Raw genomic sequence first — 21,128 nt, forward strand, 5'->3', positions numbered from 1 at the left:
AAAGAAAGATAGTCTTATTGCGGTTCCTATAAGAGGAAAGAGAAAATAGTGCCATGCTTTGTCCTTATCACAGACCGGTTTTTTTTTTCATGGTCGGGTTATGGCAGCACAGGTAGGAGGCGATGGCGAAATACCGAAATTTATAAGAGTGAAAGAGAAAAAGGATTATGCTGCCATACATTAACCTGTCAATACGTGAATATGTCTTTCTCTTACCCCTGGTCGCTCGGTTTCATGTCTATAACTACTATACTATGTCTATGGACGGAATGTATACATTGTGAATCGAATAAGGCGATGCTTACGTGATTGGTGATCTGTATTGTATCTCTTTTTGGTATTAGTTTGTGCAAACTGTGTGTAATTTATTTTTCGCCATATTTTATGTTTCTTTCTTTTTGAATCAAAATTGTCATATATTCCTCCTTTTCAAATACCATAACTTTCGTCTTACTTACATTTATTTTCATTCCTTTCCTTTCAAAAGATCCATGCATTCTAGTTACCATCTCCTGCAACTCTTCACCCGATGACGCTAGCAATACCAGGTCATCAGCGTAATTTTTTTTTTTTTTTTTTTTTTTTTTTTTTTTTTTTTTTTTTTTTTTTTTTTTTTTTTAACATAAAAATCTATTTTATTAAATTAATTCCACAAAACAACATTAGAATTAAGTAATACAGGGTACAGTATAAATTGTATGTTTCGCGCTTTTATCTTCTCTTACCTTCTAGAACAACTGAGCAGTTGCGTCCGCCCCAGCCGGGGTCGCAGGCGCAGTAGTAGGTAGCTCGGCCGTCGTAGCAGCGCCCGTGGATGCCGCATGGGTCGTATCTGCCAGAAAATACGTTAATATAGCTTGACCACAACCGCTGTGCTGCTCCTTAGGTATGCGAGCGGCGAGACGGGGGGGTCGACACGACGACAGACTCTTGTGTGTCCGTGATCTTCCCTGCCCGCACCCCGCCTCCCCGCGCATACCTTATGAGCGGCACAGCGGTTGTGGTCAAGCTATAGTACATTATTGTCGAGGCTCGGAAGTAGCTACTTGCTAAGGATTCATTTTAAACGGACGACCTTGGGAGACGAAGCCAGCAAGTAGCCTTCCAGCCGAGTCATATATAGTGCTTTTCTCAAAAATGGCGCAATAATAACAAATATAATAGAAATATTTTACAGAAGCAACGTTCTTATGTATATATTTTAACAGAAATAAGTAAAAAGATTTTCTTTGCCGCCGTTTTATTTTTTTAATTAAAAATAGAAGTGTATTTTTCTGCTGAAAGTACGCCAACCTATTTGAGACACCTAAATAGTCGCGGTACCAACATTATAATAATAAGTACTGATCATCTGTTTGGCTGTTTAATGGACCTATGCCTTCATTTGATATGGCCACTTCAACTTTTAAAAAGTTTGGAACTCGACAAATAATGGAATTTGTACGTCGACTTTGCCGTCCATTTTTGAGAAAAATATTTTAATTACTTAGATTTTTACATTTCTAAACAATTTTAGTACTTAGAGCTCGTTCCCACTGTCGGATGTCGGGACGATTTTTAATCGGGTGTCGTAGCGGCAGAACATTTTATATGAAGCTATTCACACAAGAACGACAACGATTTTGTGTCGGATCCGACATAAAATATCGTGTGTTTTGACAGCCCTCCGTCCGGAAAAAAATCGTGTCGGCGGCGCTGTTCACATGATGTCGGATGTCGGACCGACCCCGGCCGCGCCGCACCCCCTGTGCCTCCCGCGCGTCAAATGAGAACCTCAAATGGCACCAGCTGCGATCGTGGCCGACAGCCGACTAGTGTGAACAGAGGCGCCGACACCCGATTAAAAATCGTCCCGACAGCCGACTAGTGTGAACAGAGGCGCCGACACCCGATTAAAAATCGTCCCGACAGCCGACTAGTGTGAACAGAGGCGCCGACACCCGATTAAAAATCGTCCCGACAGCCGACTAGTGTGAACAGAGGCGCCGACACCCGATTAAAAATCGTCCCGATAGCCGACTAGTGTGAACTGAGGCACCGACACCCGATTAAAAATCGTCTCGACAGCCGACTAGTGTGAACAGAGGCGCCGACACCCGATTAAAAATCGTCCCGACAGCCGACTAGTGTGAACAGAGGCGCCGACACCCGATTAAAAATCGTCCCGACAGCCGACTAGTGTGAACAGAGGCGCCGACACCCGATTAAAAATCGTCCCGACAGCCGACTAGTGTGAACAGAGGCGCCGACACCCGATTAAAAATCGTCCCGATAGCCGACTAGTGTGAACTGAGGCACCGACACCCGATTAAAAATCGTCTCGACAGCCGACTAGTGTGAACAGAGGCGCCGACACCCGATTAAAAATCGTCCCGACAGCCGACTAGTGTGAACAGAGGCGCCGACACCCGATTAAAAATCGTCCCGACAGCCGACTAGTGTGAACAGAGGCGCCGACACCCGATTAAAAATCGTCCCGATAGCCGACTAGTGTGAACTGAGGCACCGACACCCGATTAAAAATCGTCTCGACAGCCGACTAGTGTGAACAGAGGCGCCGACACCCGATTAAAAATCGTCCCGACAGCCGACTAGTGTGAACAGAGGCGCCGACACCCGATTAAAAATCGTCCCGACAGCCGACTAGTGTGAACTGAGGCACCGACACCCGATTAAAAATCGTCTCGACAGCCGACTAGTGTGAACAGAGGCGCCGACACCCGATTAAAAATCGTCCCGACAGCCGACTAGTGTGAACAGAGGCGCCGACACCCGATTAAAAATCGTCCCGACAGCCGACTAGTGTGAACAGAGGCGCCGACACCCGATTAAAAATCGTCCCGACATCCGACATAGTGGGAACGAGCTTTTAACTAAATAAACTTAGCGGTTTCACTCACGCATTTTTAGTCACTCGCGCGACATGTTTCGGAGAGCCTAGGTCTCCATTTTCAAGCACTAACAGTGCCTAAGTGAGTAGCGGTCACGACGGGTGGGCGTCACGTACTAAGCCGCCGCCACCGCTAAGTTAATATGTCTCACGATAGTTTAAATTCGATTAATTTTAGTACTTGTCTGTTGTATGTATAGTACCGCCGGCGGGAAGCGAGTCGTAGGTATAAATCTGAGGTCGCGCGGAGAGTTCCATAGGCCTGCTTGAAGGTACTTTCCTTCGACCCGAAAGGTATAGTTGTATTGTAATGTAACACGCTTCGTAGTATTTTGTTACTTAAACGGAGGCACTAACCTGTATAAGTAATTCTTAAGGCCGTTCCATAGGTTTGCCGCTATCTCTGTCACATTTCGCAAGAAAGAACGGGAAAGATCATGCGCGCTAAGTGTCAATTTTGATCGAATTTTGTCGATTTTTATTTATTTTAAAAACGTTACCCTACAATATCGAAACTCGAAAGCTATGAAATTACTATTTAAGTTAAGATTGTTTTTTCTTCCTTTTTTATTTATAGTATCACATAATAAATAACCGAGTAAAGTTGGATTAAAAGTCCGAGTTAGAGGTTACTTTGGGAATTAATTGTATAGAGCGAAGTGTCATAATTCGTGTATCGGAAGCTATGATATTAAAGATAATATAGTCAAGAACTACATATATTTTTTCCACGTCTACGAACATCAACGCCTCTTAGAAAAACAGGATCATATAAGGAGATTTTTCGCCTTCTGGCTCAGGGAACCGCCTTAAACTAAATAAACAATTTTCTTAAACTAAAAATAAAATTAAATAAATAATTTTCGTGTCTCACATGTTGCACTCGTTGATGTCGATCTCGCAGTGCTCGCCCTCGTACCCGGGCAGGCACTCGCACGTGTACGCGCCCACGCCGTCCACGCACTTGCCGTGCCGGCACGGGCTCGCCGCGCACTCGTCGATGTTCACCTCGCAGCGGGACCCCGTCGTTCCGAACACACATATGCATTCGTAGCTATAACATAATAAACTTTTGTCTTAGTTAAAGCAAAGAATAAATAATAGTACAGAGAGGAAACTTCCTACAAAACCCAAGTTTGACAACGGTTCAGGGTCAAATCATGCTGTCCCTTTCTAATATGTGAGTAATTATTTTTTATGTAACTGACAGTGTATGAAATAAAACTATGAAAACGGATTATATCGCGTATATTGAATTTATAATACATCCCGACGTTTCGAACTCTTTACAGCGTTCGTGGTCAACGGGTGACACGCGATTCAATATACGCGATATAATCCGTTTTCATAGTTTTATTTCATGAGTAACTATCGCGGTAACCGAAGACAATATTATGACAGTGTATGATTAATACCAATAAAATTCTATTCTATTCTAATATACGGCACTATCCCTTTCGGTTATTTAGGGTTGTCAAAATTCAGGTAATTATCTTATCTGTGGTCGACTGGTCGTGCACGCAAAGGAACGTCAAGTTGTGCCAACCCTAATAATTGCTCGGAGCAATGCTGAGCCGAATGGAGCCGAGTTTGCCCGAAACGAGGAGTTTCGCACCCCTGATAGTGGGAAGATTTGTTGACTATGGATGAGGTCTTGGTGGCTCAGTTGGCGGAGCGCTGGAGTATCGATACAGAACCCTTTGTCTTTATCTTATCTGTGGTCGTGCACGCAAAGGGACGTCAAGTTGTGCCAACCCTGATAATTGCTCGGAGCAATGCTGAGCCGAACGGAGCAGAGTTTGCCCGAAGCGAGGAGTTTCGCACCCCTGGTTAAAAGCAGAAATGCAGAACAAAATGTAGCTTTTATCTTAGACTACTAAAAAATTTGATGTCACCCGTGTACCCGGTTACACGTGTTCTCATCCGTGAGCGTTTTCAGGAGAAAAGTCTGCTGGTTGATAAAGAATTACCTGTACATATATTCTTTTGACACCCGTGTAACTGAGTACAAGTATACTGACCCGTGAGCGTTTTCAGGGGAGAATGGAGTGTAGAACACATCCGGTAGCACCATATGCGGTTGCGGCCCTAGTTGTACAGGGGGCCCGTCTGCCGGCTGATAGAGGCTGGTGTTGCTGTGCTCCACGCATATGCCGTCGTACTTGCACGGATTGCTTGCGCATTCTTGAATGTCCACGTCACAGTTTTTGCCTGCGATAAAAATAGTAATATTAGCGTAAATTTTTTGACTGTATGTATACACGGAATACACGGTACGGTAGAAAAATGACCGATGATGACATATTACTCGTGTACCCACCAGTGTACCCCTGGTCGCACAACTGTCTTCATTCAAACATACCTTATCGTTAAAAGAAATAATAACTGTGATATGCGGACAAACAGACAGACATGCGGACGGACGGACAGACAAATATGACGTTTCCTTTTTTGTCATTTTAGCTACGGAACCCTACAACACTAGGGGGGTAACTGGTTCTCGCACGGTTGCGAAGCGCACTCGTCAATGTTGACCGTAACCCGTGTTACTGCACTCGCAAATGTATGTGTTGTGTCTGGGGGGGTTCTATACGCACCCGTGTACCCCTGGTGGCACTCGCAGCGGTAGTCTGAGACCAGGTCGCGGCAGGTGGCGCCGTTCTCGCACGGCTGCGAGGCGCATTCGTCGATGTTGACCGCGCAGTGGACGCCGGCGTAACCCGTGTTACTGCACTCGCAGGTGTATGTGTTGTGTCTGGGGGGTTCTATACGCACCCGTGTACCCCTGGTGGCACTCGCAGCGGTAGTCTGAGACCAGGTCGCGGCAGGTGGCGCCGTTCTCGCACGGCTGCGAGGCGCATTCGTCGATGTTGACCGCGCAGTGGACGCCGGCGTAACCCGTGTTACTGCACTCGCAGGTGTATGTGTTGTGTCTGGGGGGTTCTATACGCACCCGTGTACCCCTGGTGGCACTCGCAGCGGTAGTCTGAGACCAGGTCGCGGCAGGTGGCGCCGTTCTCGCACGGCTGCGAGGCGCATTCGTCGATGTTGACCGCGCAGTGGACGCCGGCGTAACCCGTGTTACTGCACTCGCAGGTGTATGTGTTGTGTCTGGGGGGTTCTATACGCACCCGTGTACCCCTGGTGGCACTCGCAGCGGTAGTCTGAGACCAGGTCGCGGCAGGTGGCGCCGTTCTCGCACGGCTGCGAGGCGCATTCGTCGATGTTGACCGCGCAGTGGACGCCGGCGTAACCCGTGTTACTGCAGTCGCAGGTATATGTGTTTAGTCCGTCGATGCAGCGGCCGCCGTGCTGGCACGGTTGGGACTGGAAAGATGGATGTCTTAGCTGCTTCTCTTAGAATTTTCGTTATATTGATAGGGACTTAGGCTTAGAACGCACTGCGGTTTTTTTCTTGCGGTTTCAGTCTTTCAAGTGCGTGCGCTTATAAAGCATGCCGTACGTTACATTTTTTGCGGTTGCGGAACCGCTTTTGAAAAACCGCAGTGCGTTCTAAGCCGAAAGAAAAATGTATGGCTTTTAAATAATGACAAGGTTTAAGAGTCATTTGTAACTCGAAAAAATTCTATTAACAATTTATTTAAAAATACTCGTAAAATAATAGTAATAAAAAAGTTGTATTAATTAAGAGCTACACCGTATTCCTAAGTAATAAACACTACAAGGATAGGGGCCGTGCGCGTTGGACAGTCAGCCATCTTGTGGCCTGAATCAGAAACATAAACTATACATTGAATGTGCCATTGACACTCCACGCCAAAGCACAGAATGCCAATCTTAATAACTATCTAAAAACTTAAAATTACAGTTCAGAATATGTAATGTTATCATACAGAACGGCCACGCCCCGCCCCGCCCCGACTCGAATGACCTCGCCCCGCGACAGCAGATTGACGGCCGTTTGCCGGCCGCTCAGTACTATTTTTAAGCAACTTACACAATAACGCATGACGCGTGTACAGACGTGCCGTTCACAAAGAAACGCGTGAGTTTTGATGTATAGCGTGTCGCGCCAATACTTTCCTATAACGTAGTGGAACTACTGATACTGATGCTTGAGGTAACTCCAGCCAGCAGATCCTGCAGCAAGGACTAGGAGGAGACTACAAGGGGGAGGCGATGATGATACAAAATCGCATGGCTGCTGATTCAACCTAAGTGGCAGCGAGTCGGTGGAGTATGTCAACGTCACCTCACACCGGCTACGTGAAATCAAACAAAATACGCGCGCAAACCGGCTTATTACGCACTTATATACTTACTTCGCAGTCGTCAATGTTCACGTCGCAAGTCGGCCCGGTAAGGCCGTCCTGGCACACGCAAGAGTAGCTCGCGACGCCATCTACGCAAGTAGAGCCTTCAGCGCAAGGCGAAGAGTCGCACTCGTTGATATCTATTGAGCAGTCTTTGCCTGCAGAGAAAAAAAATATTAGCGTAAGAATTTGACGTACTTACTTAAACTTATTGAAGCTGGTGCTAAAACTACGGAAACGGGCGTCTTTCCCGTGGACAATATTGGGTTTAAACCGAAATAAATATCATATGGGGCATTTTCTATGAAAAGGGACCTTATTGTCGATTGCGCTTACGCCGCACAGCGTCGCGCGGCATTGTATTTATATCGGAGCATCGTTTATAATGGCGTAAGCGCCATCGACAACAAGGTCCCTTTTTATAGACAATACCACATATACGAAAGAAAAATGACCAAAGCCGAGTAGGCGTCGTAGCACGGTACGCTTATCACTATGCCTGTCACGTTCTAACAAGTATGTGAGTGCGAAAGTGACGGACTTAGTGATAGGGGAACCATGCTGCGCGGGCTGGAATTAGCGTCCCTCGTTTACCGGACCGGTGCCTGTACCACTCGGCTATCAGGCCACGGTGGCATGGGTCGAAATTTCCAAATATATGACAATTTCCTAAAGGCTTGTGGCGCCCCCTGGACACTGGAGGCTTTGGTATTGTTTTCCTTCATATATGATATTTATCTCGGTTTATAGTGTGTGTCTACTTGAAAAACACAAATTAAAATATTTTCATAGAAAGTAATTTAATTTGTTTTTAGTGTCACCGACGCGCGGTAACACGATACATTACGTTTAAGTATTTTGCTTATTTGTAATATATTTGATATTTTTCTCACATAAAATAACAATTTATCCATTGACATGGTTATTTACACTAGGTACCATGACAACGTCAAATCATCTTCTTCCTCGCATTATCCCGGCATTTTACCACGGCTCCTGGGAGCCTGGGGTCCGCTTGACAACTAATCCTAAGAATCGACGTAGGCACTAGTTTTTACGAAAGCGACTGCCATCTGACCTTTCAACCCAGAGGTGGAACTCGGCCTTGTTAGGATCAGTCCGGTTTCCTCACGATGTTTTCCTTCACCGAAAAGCGACTGGTAAATATCAAATGATATTTCGTACATAAGTTCCGAAAAACTCATCGGTGCGAGCCGGGGTTTGAACCCGCGACCTCCGGATTGAAAGTCGCACGCTCTTACCGCTAGGCTACCAGCGCAAATCATAGACTTGTAACATATGTATAAAAAGGTAAGTAATGCAGGTTATCGAAAGGAGTCCGCAACACTTAGAATATTCGCTTTATTCAAAAACGTTTACCAAATCTAAAAAACCGTTGATAATAGTCAAAGATAGATATAACTCCGTAATAGATGGATACAGTCTAAGGAAAAAACGTGCCTCGAAAATCAAGAAATGTTGATTCTCGTTCAGAGGGCGCTACTAGTTTTGGCCTACAGTCGTATAGATGGCGTTGACGGTTTCGTTTGTTATTTAACAATTTTAACGCATATCAGTGAAGGAACATGGGTCAAAATCATAAAAATAATTAATTCAAATATAAAAAATCATTTATCTATATTTAAATACATTCTATCGTATTTTTATAAATCTTCATTTTTAGTTTTAAAGTGTGTCGACAGATGGCAGTGAATTTACTGGGGTTACAAAATTTACTATGACAGTACCGCTCTAGTATAAGTTACTCTATGATAATAGTAGTACATTGCACAAAACAAGTACATAACACAGAGAGAATACAGTAAATGTGTACAAAGGCGAACGTATCCCCTTAAGGGATCTCTTCCAGCTAACCTAAGTAACTGAGAGAGATACATACGAAATGGTAGTCAAACTAAAATAATAGTTTGTCCCTATCCGTCATTTTGACAGGTTTGTAGTTACGAGCATGGAGACTGTATAAAGGGGCCAAATCTCTATGTATGAAGTGTCCATCAAAAAACAGTAATTAGGCGGCGCCACCATACACCGAAATACTACCAAAAACAACCTACGTAATTTGGTCGGGTTATTTGTTGCCTTATATGGTTCATGTTATACTCATGTCCCAGAGCCTAACTAGCGCCACCGGAGAGATTAGGAACTATTATTTAAAGCTTAACGCGGTCACTTTTACAACAATTCTGCCATAAGAGATTGCGATCCTTTCTATACCATCCATAGTTACGAGGTTCTAAGTTTTATGAATAAGGTAGTATAATAGATAACGATTGAAGGTACAGTCAAATAATTACATTTTAGTAACATTTCGTACCTTGTCACAGTGGCAATCTATATGAAAGTCGCTAGTGACCTCCATACTATTGTCACTGTGACAAGGTACGAAATGCTTGAATTTAATAAAACTGAACTAAAATAATCAAAATGATCTAAAATTTTCTTCAAAAAATCTATTATCAGATCTTCATGGATTCATTTTAAAAGTTTTGTTAACACAATCTCATTTCATTTTCATTTCATTTATTTATTGCAATCCATGGTACATAATAATTTAAATTGTAACAGCATGGACCCTGAATGGGTATAGCAAGATAATCTTAATAAATATCTAAATACTTAAAATTACCTTACAAAATAAAACAACACACAGCCAGCAATTAGCTAAAGACGCCGTTTCGAATCCGGCCTTCACCACTGGACGGCTTCGTCACTATTTCTTTAATATATGACATCTATTACAGTTTATAAAACATAACAGTTTTGATTAATTTTTAAATTAAATAATCCAAATATATATATATCCATAGAGTAACTTATACTAGAGCGGTACTGTCATAGTAAATTTTGTAACCCCAGTAAATTCACTGCCATCTGTCGACACACTTTAAAACTAAAAATAAATATTTATAAAAATACGATAAAATGTATTTAAATATGGATAAATGTTTTTTTTTATTTGCATTAATTATTTTTATGATTTTGACCCATGTTCTTTCACTGATATGCGTTAAAATTGTTAAATAACAAACGAAACCGTCATCGCCATCTATACGACTGTAGGCCAAAACTAGTGGCGCCCTCTGATCGAGAATCAAATTTTCGTGGATTTTCGAGGCACGTTTTTTCCTTAGACTGTATCCATCTATTACGGAGTTATATCTATCTTTGATATATCTCAGTTGCTTTACCCATATTACATTATTATAACTATCATTACTAATGAATTTTATGATACCAATTTGCAATACAATGATAGTCTGGCGCCACCATAACTACATAAAACGCAATAAAAAAAAATTCTAAGAAAATTACCGATACATATCTACTTAAATGGCGCCCGCAGCAATCAATGATTGAATAGTTGCATGAATTGCATGCAAACTGGAACCATAAAATCAACGGCGCCTTTGTAAGAACAGCAGAACAACAACAACAGAAGCTTTAGATTAATATTAATATCTGACATTGATGTGAATATGAATTGACTGACATATAATGTACATATAATCTAATAGTATTATTATTTTGACCATATATTTTATTTTATTTTATTGTAATGTATTTCCTTTGAGATTGTGTAATTAATTTCGACATTACTGGTAGAGTAATGTGTCTTATAAATGTATTTGCATGCATTATATACTATGTTTTATGTGCAAATAAATGATTGATTGATTGAACAATTCTCTACTAATCATGGATGTTACATTAACATTTACAAATGAGACCACAGATTTAACATATACGCTAGTTGACGCAAATACCACGATTTGTATTGAAACCAAGCGTGCCGACTTTTTCATACAAAATTTACGCATAATATAATTTTAAAATTACTTATATGTGATAGGAAATATATTCTTGCCTTTGGGTGCTCGCAATTTTTGGGCTGTTGCAGTTAATTATCATGCAACGAAGCATTTTTTAGGGTTCCGTACTCAAAGGGTAAAAACGGGACCCTATTACTAAGAGTCCGCTGTCTGTCTGTCTGTCTGTCACCAGGCTGTATCTCATGAACCATGATAGCTAGACAGTTGAAATTTTCACAGATGATGTATTTCTGTTGCCGCTATAACAACAAATACTAAAAACTGAATAATATAAATATTCAAATGGGGCTCCCATACAACAAACGTGATTTTTTTTTGCTGTTTTTTCCGTAATGGTATGGAACCCTTCGTGCGCGAGTCCGACACGCACTTGGCCGGTTTTTAAGTTTTCACGGACGTCCGGCTGCAACAACTGACGCGCGTGGACTGTACAGAGCGACGGTCAACCTCGACGCTTGGTCGGGGTTCGGACACGCGAAGTAGATGCATTTGCGTCTTCTATGGTAGGTATATTTATTTCTGTGATGTGGACGATGTTATATTTAACGTTCATTCGCATCATTACCTAATAAAAGAGCTTTCCCCTTTAGTCCATAAGAAGCCATATATGGCAGTAATAATATTGAATTCTATTAGCATCCATTAAAATTCAAATTTAAACAAATATTTTTTTATGACATGCACAAGAGACAATTGGATTTATTATTCAAGGTATTGTAAGTTTTCCTCTGTAATTAATATAGTTATTTTCGATACAAGTGCGGAAAAGAGGAAATTCGAAACGAGTGGCGATAAATTAAAACACGACCGCAGGGAGTGTTTTAAATCGACACGAGTCGTGAATTACCTATTCGCATGTGTATCGAACAACGTTTTACAGTACATATGGCCCTTTAAACTTTCGACATATGCACAAAAAGTGCTCTTTTACGCACTAGTGCGAGAAAGTAGCACCATATGTACTGTAATAGTAGATTGTTAACCAAGGGATGAAAGGCACTCATTCTTGCCGAGGTATTTTGGTGCTCGAACGCAGTGAGAGCGCCAATAGTCCGAGGCTGAAATGATGCCTTTCACCCGAGTTAAACACTCTACTTTTCATTTCGAATACGAGGAAAGTAAAGTGCATGTGTTTTTTTTTTTAAACATGAATAAGTATACATTTTTATAATATTTCTTGAAGGTACTTTCAATTAACAATTAAGGCAAAAGTATCGTTATTTATGGAATGAAAAGTCAAATATCGGAATGGAAATTGTATAACAAATCCATTTAAACTCTAATTTCAATTGTTTATCGTACAAAATATTAAAAAAATCGTACTTCGAACGTAAAATGCTCTAGTGCAGACACGTATCATTTTCTGCACACCTTTTAGAACAACAATGACCCTCTTTCAGAGCATGAGAAATGAAAAAGTATTTGTATTGTGTAGGTATTTACGATTGGATTTCGTAATGATCATTTAATCATTGCAATCATGTACAATATTATAAGTCTACAAGGTAACATATATGTGAACACAAAGATATATAACTCCGTAATAGATGGATACAGGCTAAGGAAAAAACGTGCCTCGAAAGTCACGAAAATTTGATTCTCGATCAGATGGCGCCACTACCTTTGGCCTACTCTCGTATAGAGAGCGCTGACGGTTTCGTTTAACGCATATCAGTGAAAGAACATAGGTCAAAATCATAAAAATAATTAATGCATATAAAAAAAATCATTTATCCATATTTAAATACATTTTATCGTATTTCTATAAATCTACATTTTTAGTTTTAAAGTGTGTCGATAGATGGCAGTGAATTTACTGTGGTTACAGAATTTACTATGACAGTACCGCTCTATCCTATTATATCCTCTTTGGTGAACATTAACCCTGACAGGGTATAGTAATTAGTTTTAATCTTATACTAGTTTTATCAAAATGTGTCGTTTTCAAGCAAAAGGTACCACATTATCGCTTGCCATGAGGACGCTCTGACAGGTTTTTCGTATGAAGATACAAGCAATTCTCGTGCTTATGGTAAGCGACAATGTGGTACCTTTTATAAACTGATCGGCGATTGGCCCTAGTCACACCTGATGGAAAGTGAAGACAGGGCCTAAGATGGAGCTCACCGGTTCAGTAACAGCCTATTCACTCTTGTTTTAAAGAGACCGAGGTCATATTGATCAGGGAATACAGATGGCGTAAGCGCATTCCATTCCTTAGCCGTCCGTACCAAAAAGGAGGAGGCAAAACGTTTCGTCCGAACGAATGGAATGTGGACCACGAACGGGTGCATTCGCTCCCCGCGCCTGGATGTCCTATGATGGAAAGGGGAAGGTGGGATCAGGTCGTGCAGTTCCTGTGCGCACTCCCCGAAATGTATCCGATAGAACACCGAGTTTATTGAAAACGTCACAAATAAATGCTTGTTGTACATTACTTAAAACAACAATTACTCTAGTAGAAATAGACCATGTTAATTGTGAAAGTATGGACACATCCGGCTATAAAATTGTTATTCCTCCGAAAATTCGGATAATGAATAGTAAGCATTATTTATAAGTAGTTGTTTTAATTTGACAACCGGTCTGGCCTAGTGGGTAGTTACCCTGCCTGTGAAGCCGATGGTCCTGGGTTCGAATCCCGGTAAGGGCATTTATTTGTGTGATGAGCACAGATATTTGTTCCCGAGTCATGGGTGTTTTCTATGTATTTAAGTATTTATATATTATATATATCGTTGTCTGAGTACCCATAACACAAGCCTCCTTGGGCTTACCGTGGGACTTGGTCAATCTGTGTAAGAATGTCCTATAATATTTATTTATTTAATTAGTTAACAAATGTATTGTAATTTTCTTCTAAGTTAATTTGTCTGGGAATGCTATTATATAATGTCAATTGTCACGTGATTCTTGCTCGGATTTTGGTATTAAAGGGCCCACTGACTATCAATCAGCCGGACGATATCGGTCTGTCAGTTAGAACAAAAATTTCACAGTTCCAAACAACTGACAAGCCGATACCGTCCGTTTTTACTACCACTACCTACTCGTAATGCCATGCTCGCAGCATTCACCAACGTAACCTGTGCAACACTGCTCGTAAAACACGGCTAAGTGTAAGGATTATTTGAAAGTGATTACCTTTGTATGCCTCCTTGCACGTGCACTCGAAATTGTTCTCCAGATCGTGACACACGCCTCCGTTTTTACTACTACTACCAATGTAACCTGTGCAACACTGCTCGTAAAACACGGCTAAAGTGTAAGGATTATTTGAAGTGATTACCTTTGTATGCCTCCTTGCACGTGCACTCGAAATTGTTCTCCAGATCGTGACACACGCCTCCGTTTTTACTACTACTACCAATGTAACCTGTGCAACACTGCTCGTAAAACACGGCTAAAGTGTAAGGATTATTTGAAGTGATTACCTTTGTATCCCTCCTTGCACGTGCACTCGAAGTTGTTCTCCAGATCGTGACACACGCCTCCGTTTTTACACGGTGCGGAGAGGCACTCATTAATATCTTGCTCGCAGCTTTCACCAGTGTACCCTGTGGACGATTTGCAACATTTTTACTACAGGTAAAAACGGAACCCTATTACAAAGACTCCGCTGTCCTGAAATATACAGCATAGTTAGACAGTTGAAATTTTCACAGATCATGTATTTCTGTTGCCGCTATAACAACAAATACTAAAAACAGAATTAAAAATTTAAGTGGGGCTCCCATACAACACGTGATTTTTTTGGCCGTTTTTTGCGTAATGGCACGGAACACTTTGTGCGCGAGTCCGACTCGCACTTGGCCGGTTTTTTTAGAATAGAATAGAATAGAATTCATTTATTCATGGTAAATTACATTTCATACAAACGTATTACAAAGAAAAAGTATATAAAAAAAAAGTATATACCTAGTTTACCACGAAATGGTCCCGCCTCAGCATAATGCTAAGCCTATTTATCTAGTTTACCACGAAATGGTCCCGCCTCAGCATAATGCTAAACCTAAAGTCAGCGCTGGTCTTCCGACGAGACCATTTGTGGGCCACGAACGCAACCGTACAACACGGCCTTATCTATCACCGAACGCATCCACTTTCCGGTGACGTCAGCGCCATCTAACCTGCGCCTGCGCTAAAAAAAATTGAAATAAGAATGAAGCAGCTCACCTGGCCTGCAATAGCACTGGTAGGAACCAGGCGAGTTGACGCACACCCCATGGTTGCATATCTTCGGCTTGACCGCGCATTCGTCGATGTCAACATCGCAGAACTTTCCTGCCGAACAAAAAGCATACGTATAAGCCAAGAGCCTGACACTCTTTGATAGAGAAAGATAGTCTTATTGCGATTCCTATAAGAGGAAATAGAAAATAGTGCCATGCTTTGTCCTTATCACCGACCGGGTTTTTTTTTAAGGTCGGGTTATGGCAGCATAGATAGGAGGCGATGGCGAAATACCGAAATTTATAACAGTGAAAGAGAAAAAGGATTAAGCTGCCATACATTAACCTGTCAATACATGAATATGTCTTTCTCTTACCCCTGGTCGCTTGGTTTCATGTCTATAACTACTATACTATGCCTATGGTATAAGGAGTGTTGGCCGAAACGTTAATGCGATAGGCTTGACGACAAATTTTCATTAATGGTGTCAATGGATCAGGTTTGTTTTTGGGATTAGGGATGAAATTTCCGGTTTTTTTTTCCGGTTTTTTTCCAGTTAAAAATTAAATACGTCACACACAATACCACTGATGAGTGATGACAGTGTCAATACCATAAACAAACACATTAGACATGCAACCTTAACCTACCTGTTTAAATTTCTAAACGGGGGATTTCGCTCGCAGTTTACGATGCCTGCTTATAAAACAAAGTCCCCCCGACGCGTCTGTCTAAGTTCGCGAAAAACTAAAAAATTACTTAACGAAATTTCATGCGGTTTTCACCTATGAATAGAGTGATTCTTGGGGAAGGTTTAGGTGTATAATTTGTTAACCCGTGCAAAGCCGGGGTGGGTCCCTAGTATTAATATAATATATATAAAATAAAACTATGAAAACGGATTATATCGCGTATATTGAATTTATAATACATCCCGACGTTTCGAACTCTTTACAGCGTTCGTGGTCAACGGGTGACTGAGGAAAAATTACAAAGTGCAAAAATACCCACATACTAAAATAATGAACAATCATAGACTACAAACTTTAAGGCTGCGGGCTTAGCACGGTTATTGTCATATTGCGCGTGAAATGGTTATTATCATATTGCGCGTGATAGGACTGCTGTCTTCTAACGTTATCGTAAAAAACTGTCATTTTGCGAGCATGGTACCGGGCTACGATAACAATATCCCGTCGATAATGCAAGTAATCGACAATCTTTTTTTTTCCTTTTCTTGATGGACTTGAGGGCGGTGTTGCCCGTAGCCAATGTCACGTAAAAGGGTAGGAACAAAATAAATGCTCTTAGAGCACGACGCTGTTCGGTGGTTGTTGTAGTTGTCTCGTAAAACCGATAGCTGGATTTTACGAGAAGCACGTGGACTACCGGCCGTTGACTCCAAAATGGTGGTTAAACACGCTTTGAGATTAATTCTCCATTCACTGCACACTACCACATTAGATTATTGTATAATAAAGCTATCGATATTACACTTTAAACAATATTAATGAGCAAAAAACAAAGGAATTAATCACGAGGCTACTATCAAGATGGCGTTAGAACCGGAAATCTCTAATCGACAATCATTCGTTAGTGACCACGATTGTCTATGCCTAGAGTTTTTGAAAGATCCATTCAATAGGTGGCCTTATTCAATTGTCGGACATGTGTCTGATGAAGTTTGAACGCGAATAGCTAGATTTATTATTACACTTCGAAATTATAGGCCATAACACACCATCGTACCGCACCGTGACCTTGGAGCAATTCTAGAGGGTCCTTTACGCTCATGCGCGAATCACGGCGCGAAGCCGCGAACGCGAGTGTGGAGTCTAGTTCGCTATTCAGCGAAATCGACTCCACATTCGCGTTCGCGGCTTCGCGCCGCGATTCGCGCACGAGTGTGGAGGGCCCTTAGGAATAGGGACACAAACAGTGTCCCATATTTCCATGTTTTTCTTTTTTTTTCATGGAAATATGGGACACTTGGCAACACTGGCGCACGTGTGCGGCAGTCTGTAAGGTAGGATCGCACCGTTTTGACGGTTCGGTGCGATAGTATGGAAGCCCACGCCAGTACTACCTATTCCTAGAACTGCACCAAGGTCATTGTGCGACGCCCCCATAAGTAAGAGCGAGAAAGAGATATCGCTTTCTCGCTCTTACTTATGGATGCGTCGCACAATGACCTTGGTGCGGTGCGACGGTGTGTTACGACCTGTAAAGGCAAATACGTCAAAACGGTGCGAACCTTACAGACTGCCGCACACGTGCGCCAGTGTTGCCAAGTGTCCCATATTTCCATGAAAAACATTCATTCATTCATACATGACTACGATAACAATATCACGTCGGTAATGAAAAAAGTTATCGACAATCATTCGAAAGTGACCACGATTATCTATGCCTAGAGTGTATGTCAATGGCTGGCCTTATTTAAATTTCGGACGTGTGTCGGACAAAGATTGAACACGAATAGTTAGTTTTATTACTACACTTCCAAATTGAAAAGAGTTTAAATGAGTGACAGTTGAGTGACAGCTTTATACAAATTGACTTGCATTATATAGTTTGTCAAAAGGTCCCTCCACACTCATGCGCGAATCGCGGCGCGAAGCCGCGAACGCGAGTTTGGAGTCTAGTTCGCTAATCAGCGAAATCGAATCCACACTTGCGTTCGCGGCTTCGCGCCGCGTAGTCTGGAGCGGGCTAAACATGAATCTAGTATAACATGGATCGGTCATGAGGGGTGGGGCGAAATGACCGAACGGGATAGTCTTATGTATCTTTAAGTAGTAGTGACAGAGAGCAATATATTACTTTTTGTCTTTGTCATAGTTTCACTTTTCCACCGCTGCCACAACCGAAATTGTGGCAAACAAATAAGTACGTGACATGTCATGCTTCGTTGCTTGTTTAATTATTGTTGTTTTCTATGAAATTGTGCTTTCTCTTATAAAACATAGTGATGGTTAGCGTTTTGAATTGATAAAATAATGGTGAATTGTTCTGTAATTGGCTGTCATAGCCGCTCTGAGCAAAAATATGAGAACATAACCTTTCACACGTAAGTACGGTATTTTACACCATCCTCTTAACGCAATATGTGAGAATAACATCGTAAAATTACGTTACACTCAAAGCAATGTAGAATCAAACGATTTCAATAAAAATATCACAATTATTTACGCAAATTAACAAAACATTATTTGTAAAATTATCCGCCCAAATTACGTAGGTTGTTTGTGGTAATCTGTCAGCTACTCAGACGAGTCTGAAGTCAGCCGTTTTTAATCTTCTTCTTAATTTAGCTGCATAACAATCATGTTAGGGATACCAGATGAAGATATCATCATTTTATGGGTAATTTTGACATAAGTTTTTCGTATTTCTAATTCTAAAAAATAAAATAAACAAATGTTGTGAAGATTAAATGTGGTGTACATTAATTGGTGTGAATAATGTGATTGTGATTTGTGATTTCATAAAATTTTAACTCATAATACATTTTATTTTACGTTTTATTTACTAAACATGTTTAGTTTTGTACCACCTGCGGGAATTATAGGAGGTATTTCATTGTTCATACGCCTAAATAGAACGGCCCATTGACATTTATTCAACAATTTTAATACCGTCAAACTTTGCCTCCAGGGTAATCGCCCCAACGTAATTTTTACCAATATGGTACCTCCACGTTTATGACGTCATCTATGTCTATCCCTTACGGGCGCACGCGGTAGCCCGCATCTATGTAATGCTACTCGTAGAGTCGTAGGTCTATGGGGCTAAAGGACCGTCTCATTTCAAACATAGACATTTCAAACAAGAGAGAGAATCATACTATCTTTGTCTTACACTAGTACTAGCACCCAAAAGAAAAGGATGAGTATAGTTTTTTTTGTTCTTATTTACTGATAAGATTTGCTTGACCAACTATAAGGCCCCATACGCACGAGAGCTTAAAAAGCGTTGCGTGTGGGACGCACCCATAAGTAAGAGCGAGAAAGCGATATCTCTTTCTATAAGCTCTCGTGCGAATGGGTGGGGCCTAACATGCACGGATAATTGTGTTCTCTCAACTTAAAGCACACTCGAGCGCGAATCGCGGCGCGAAGCCGCGAACGCAAGTTAATCTAAAGCGAAATCGACTCACGCTCGCGTTCGCGGCTTCGCACCGCGTAGTCTGTAGCGGGCTTAACGTTTTGACAATTGACAATATTGACATTGACAAGCACGCGTGCGCGTCTGAAGAAAATACTTCGAGCGCCATCTTGATAGTTAGCATCGTGATTAATTACTTTGTTTTTTGCTTATTAATATTGTTTAAAGTGTAATATCGATAGCTTATTATACAGTAAACTAATGTGGTAGTGTGCAGTGAATGGAGAATTAATTTTGAAGCGCGTTTAACCACCATCTTGGAGTCAACGGCCGGTAGTCCACGTGCTTCTTGTAAAGACTAGCTATCGATTTACAAGAGCTAACAAATCACCGTACACTGTCTTGTACAACCGTAAAATTTTTGTCGTTTGTAAACCTCTCAATACCTTGATACTGGCGAAATAGTCCCACTGGGCTGAAGCCATAATTTTAAAAGAAGAAGAAGAAGACAACTGACTAGAAAAAAATATATACTGATTTGATGTGAAAACTAAAGAAAATGCCACCGATAATGTAAGTTTCTCTAAAGAACAATAATTTATTTATAGAAAAAGTTATAGTTCGTGTAGATTGTTTGACCAATAATCAATAACTGACTTTATCATGAATTTGTTTTTCAGTCGATGACGATGCTTAGGCGCAGAAGAAAATGCTAGCGAAATATATATATATATACTCCCTGTTTAGACACGTGGAAAGAATGAGTGGAAAAAGGCTAACAAAGAGAGTGTATAAGGGAGAGGTAGAAACGGGAGTTGGGAAGGGGCAGACCTCGGCGGACTTTTTCTGATCAGATCGGGGAAATCCTGAAGAAAGTCCAGGTAGAGCACCCTAAACCGGCGAGCGTGTATGAGGAACGTTATGAAAGTGAAGGTAGCGAAAAAGGGTATGTCAGGATCGTAACAAGTGGAAATCCGTGGTCTCTGCCTACCCCTCCGGGAAATAGGCGTGATTATATGTATGTATGTAAGTTTGTTAAACTATCACTAACTGAACGTGAACTTCCAATATTACTTGGAACTCCGGTGGCCGTTTAAGAAGTGTAACACTCTTACGGTAGATATCGCTAGGGTCCCCTAGACCCATATAGTGGGAAGATTTGCTGACTATGGATGAGGTCTTGGTGGCTCAATTGGCAGAGCGCTGGAGTATAGATCCAGAGGCCGTGAGTTCAAGTCTCACCCAAGGCAGTAATTTTTCCACTTTTAAATTTATTCTAAGCTTAATAGCATCGATCGCAGACATTTCTGCTTGTTAATAACTACGTAATTATTCATACATTTACTCACACTATAGAAAAAGTGCATAAGGATTCTAACAAATATTAAAAACTTTGAAACCCGTCGACCTCACTCAAAACTTCAAAAACATTTTTTTCTTACCCTGTCTGTACCTATATTCTAGAACCTGGTTTTATATGCAAGAATCCAAGTTTATTGACAAAAAAGACCACCACACTTTGTGCCATAAATTATGTAGGGCTCCGTGGCTCAGTTGGCAGAAGCGATTGGACCGATGTTCCAATGTTCGCAGGTTCGAGTCCTGCCAGAGGTGTAAATTATTCCATTTTTCCTTTAATTTAAAAATCTGGAGTAACGCTCGCATATGTTTCTGCTTAAAAAAAAAGTTAAGTATGGGTATTAGCACATTGTGTGTGTGTGTGTGTGTGTGTGTGTGTTAAGATCATTTCTTACAGGTAGATGTTGCTGAATACTGAGAAACAAAAAAAATCCCCCTGACTTAAAAACGAGAGCTTTCTAAAAGTGACATTAT

General features: G+C 41.3%; 1 non-coding gene across 1 annotated transcript; it reads left to right on the plus strand.

Annotated features, from left to right (window-relative positions):
* The first annotated feature begins 20,472 nt into the window (after window positions 1–20,472).
* Trnay-aua (transfer RNA tyrosine (anticodon AUA)) lies at window positions 20,473–20,545 on the plus strand. Its single transcript has one exon. It is a non-coding gene; the product is annotated as a tRNA-Tyr (tRNA).
* The last annotated feature ends 583 nt before the right edge of the window (window positions 20,546–21,128 follow it).

This window comes from Cydia strobilella, chromosome Z, assembly GCF_947568885.1.
Source record: "Cydia strobilella chromosome Z, ilCydStro3.1, whole genome shotgun sequence".
Classification (NCBI taxonomy): domain Eukaryota; kingdom Metazoa; phylum Arthropoda; class Insecta; order Lepidoptera; family Tortricidae; genus Cydia; species Cydia strobilella.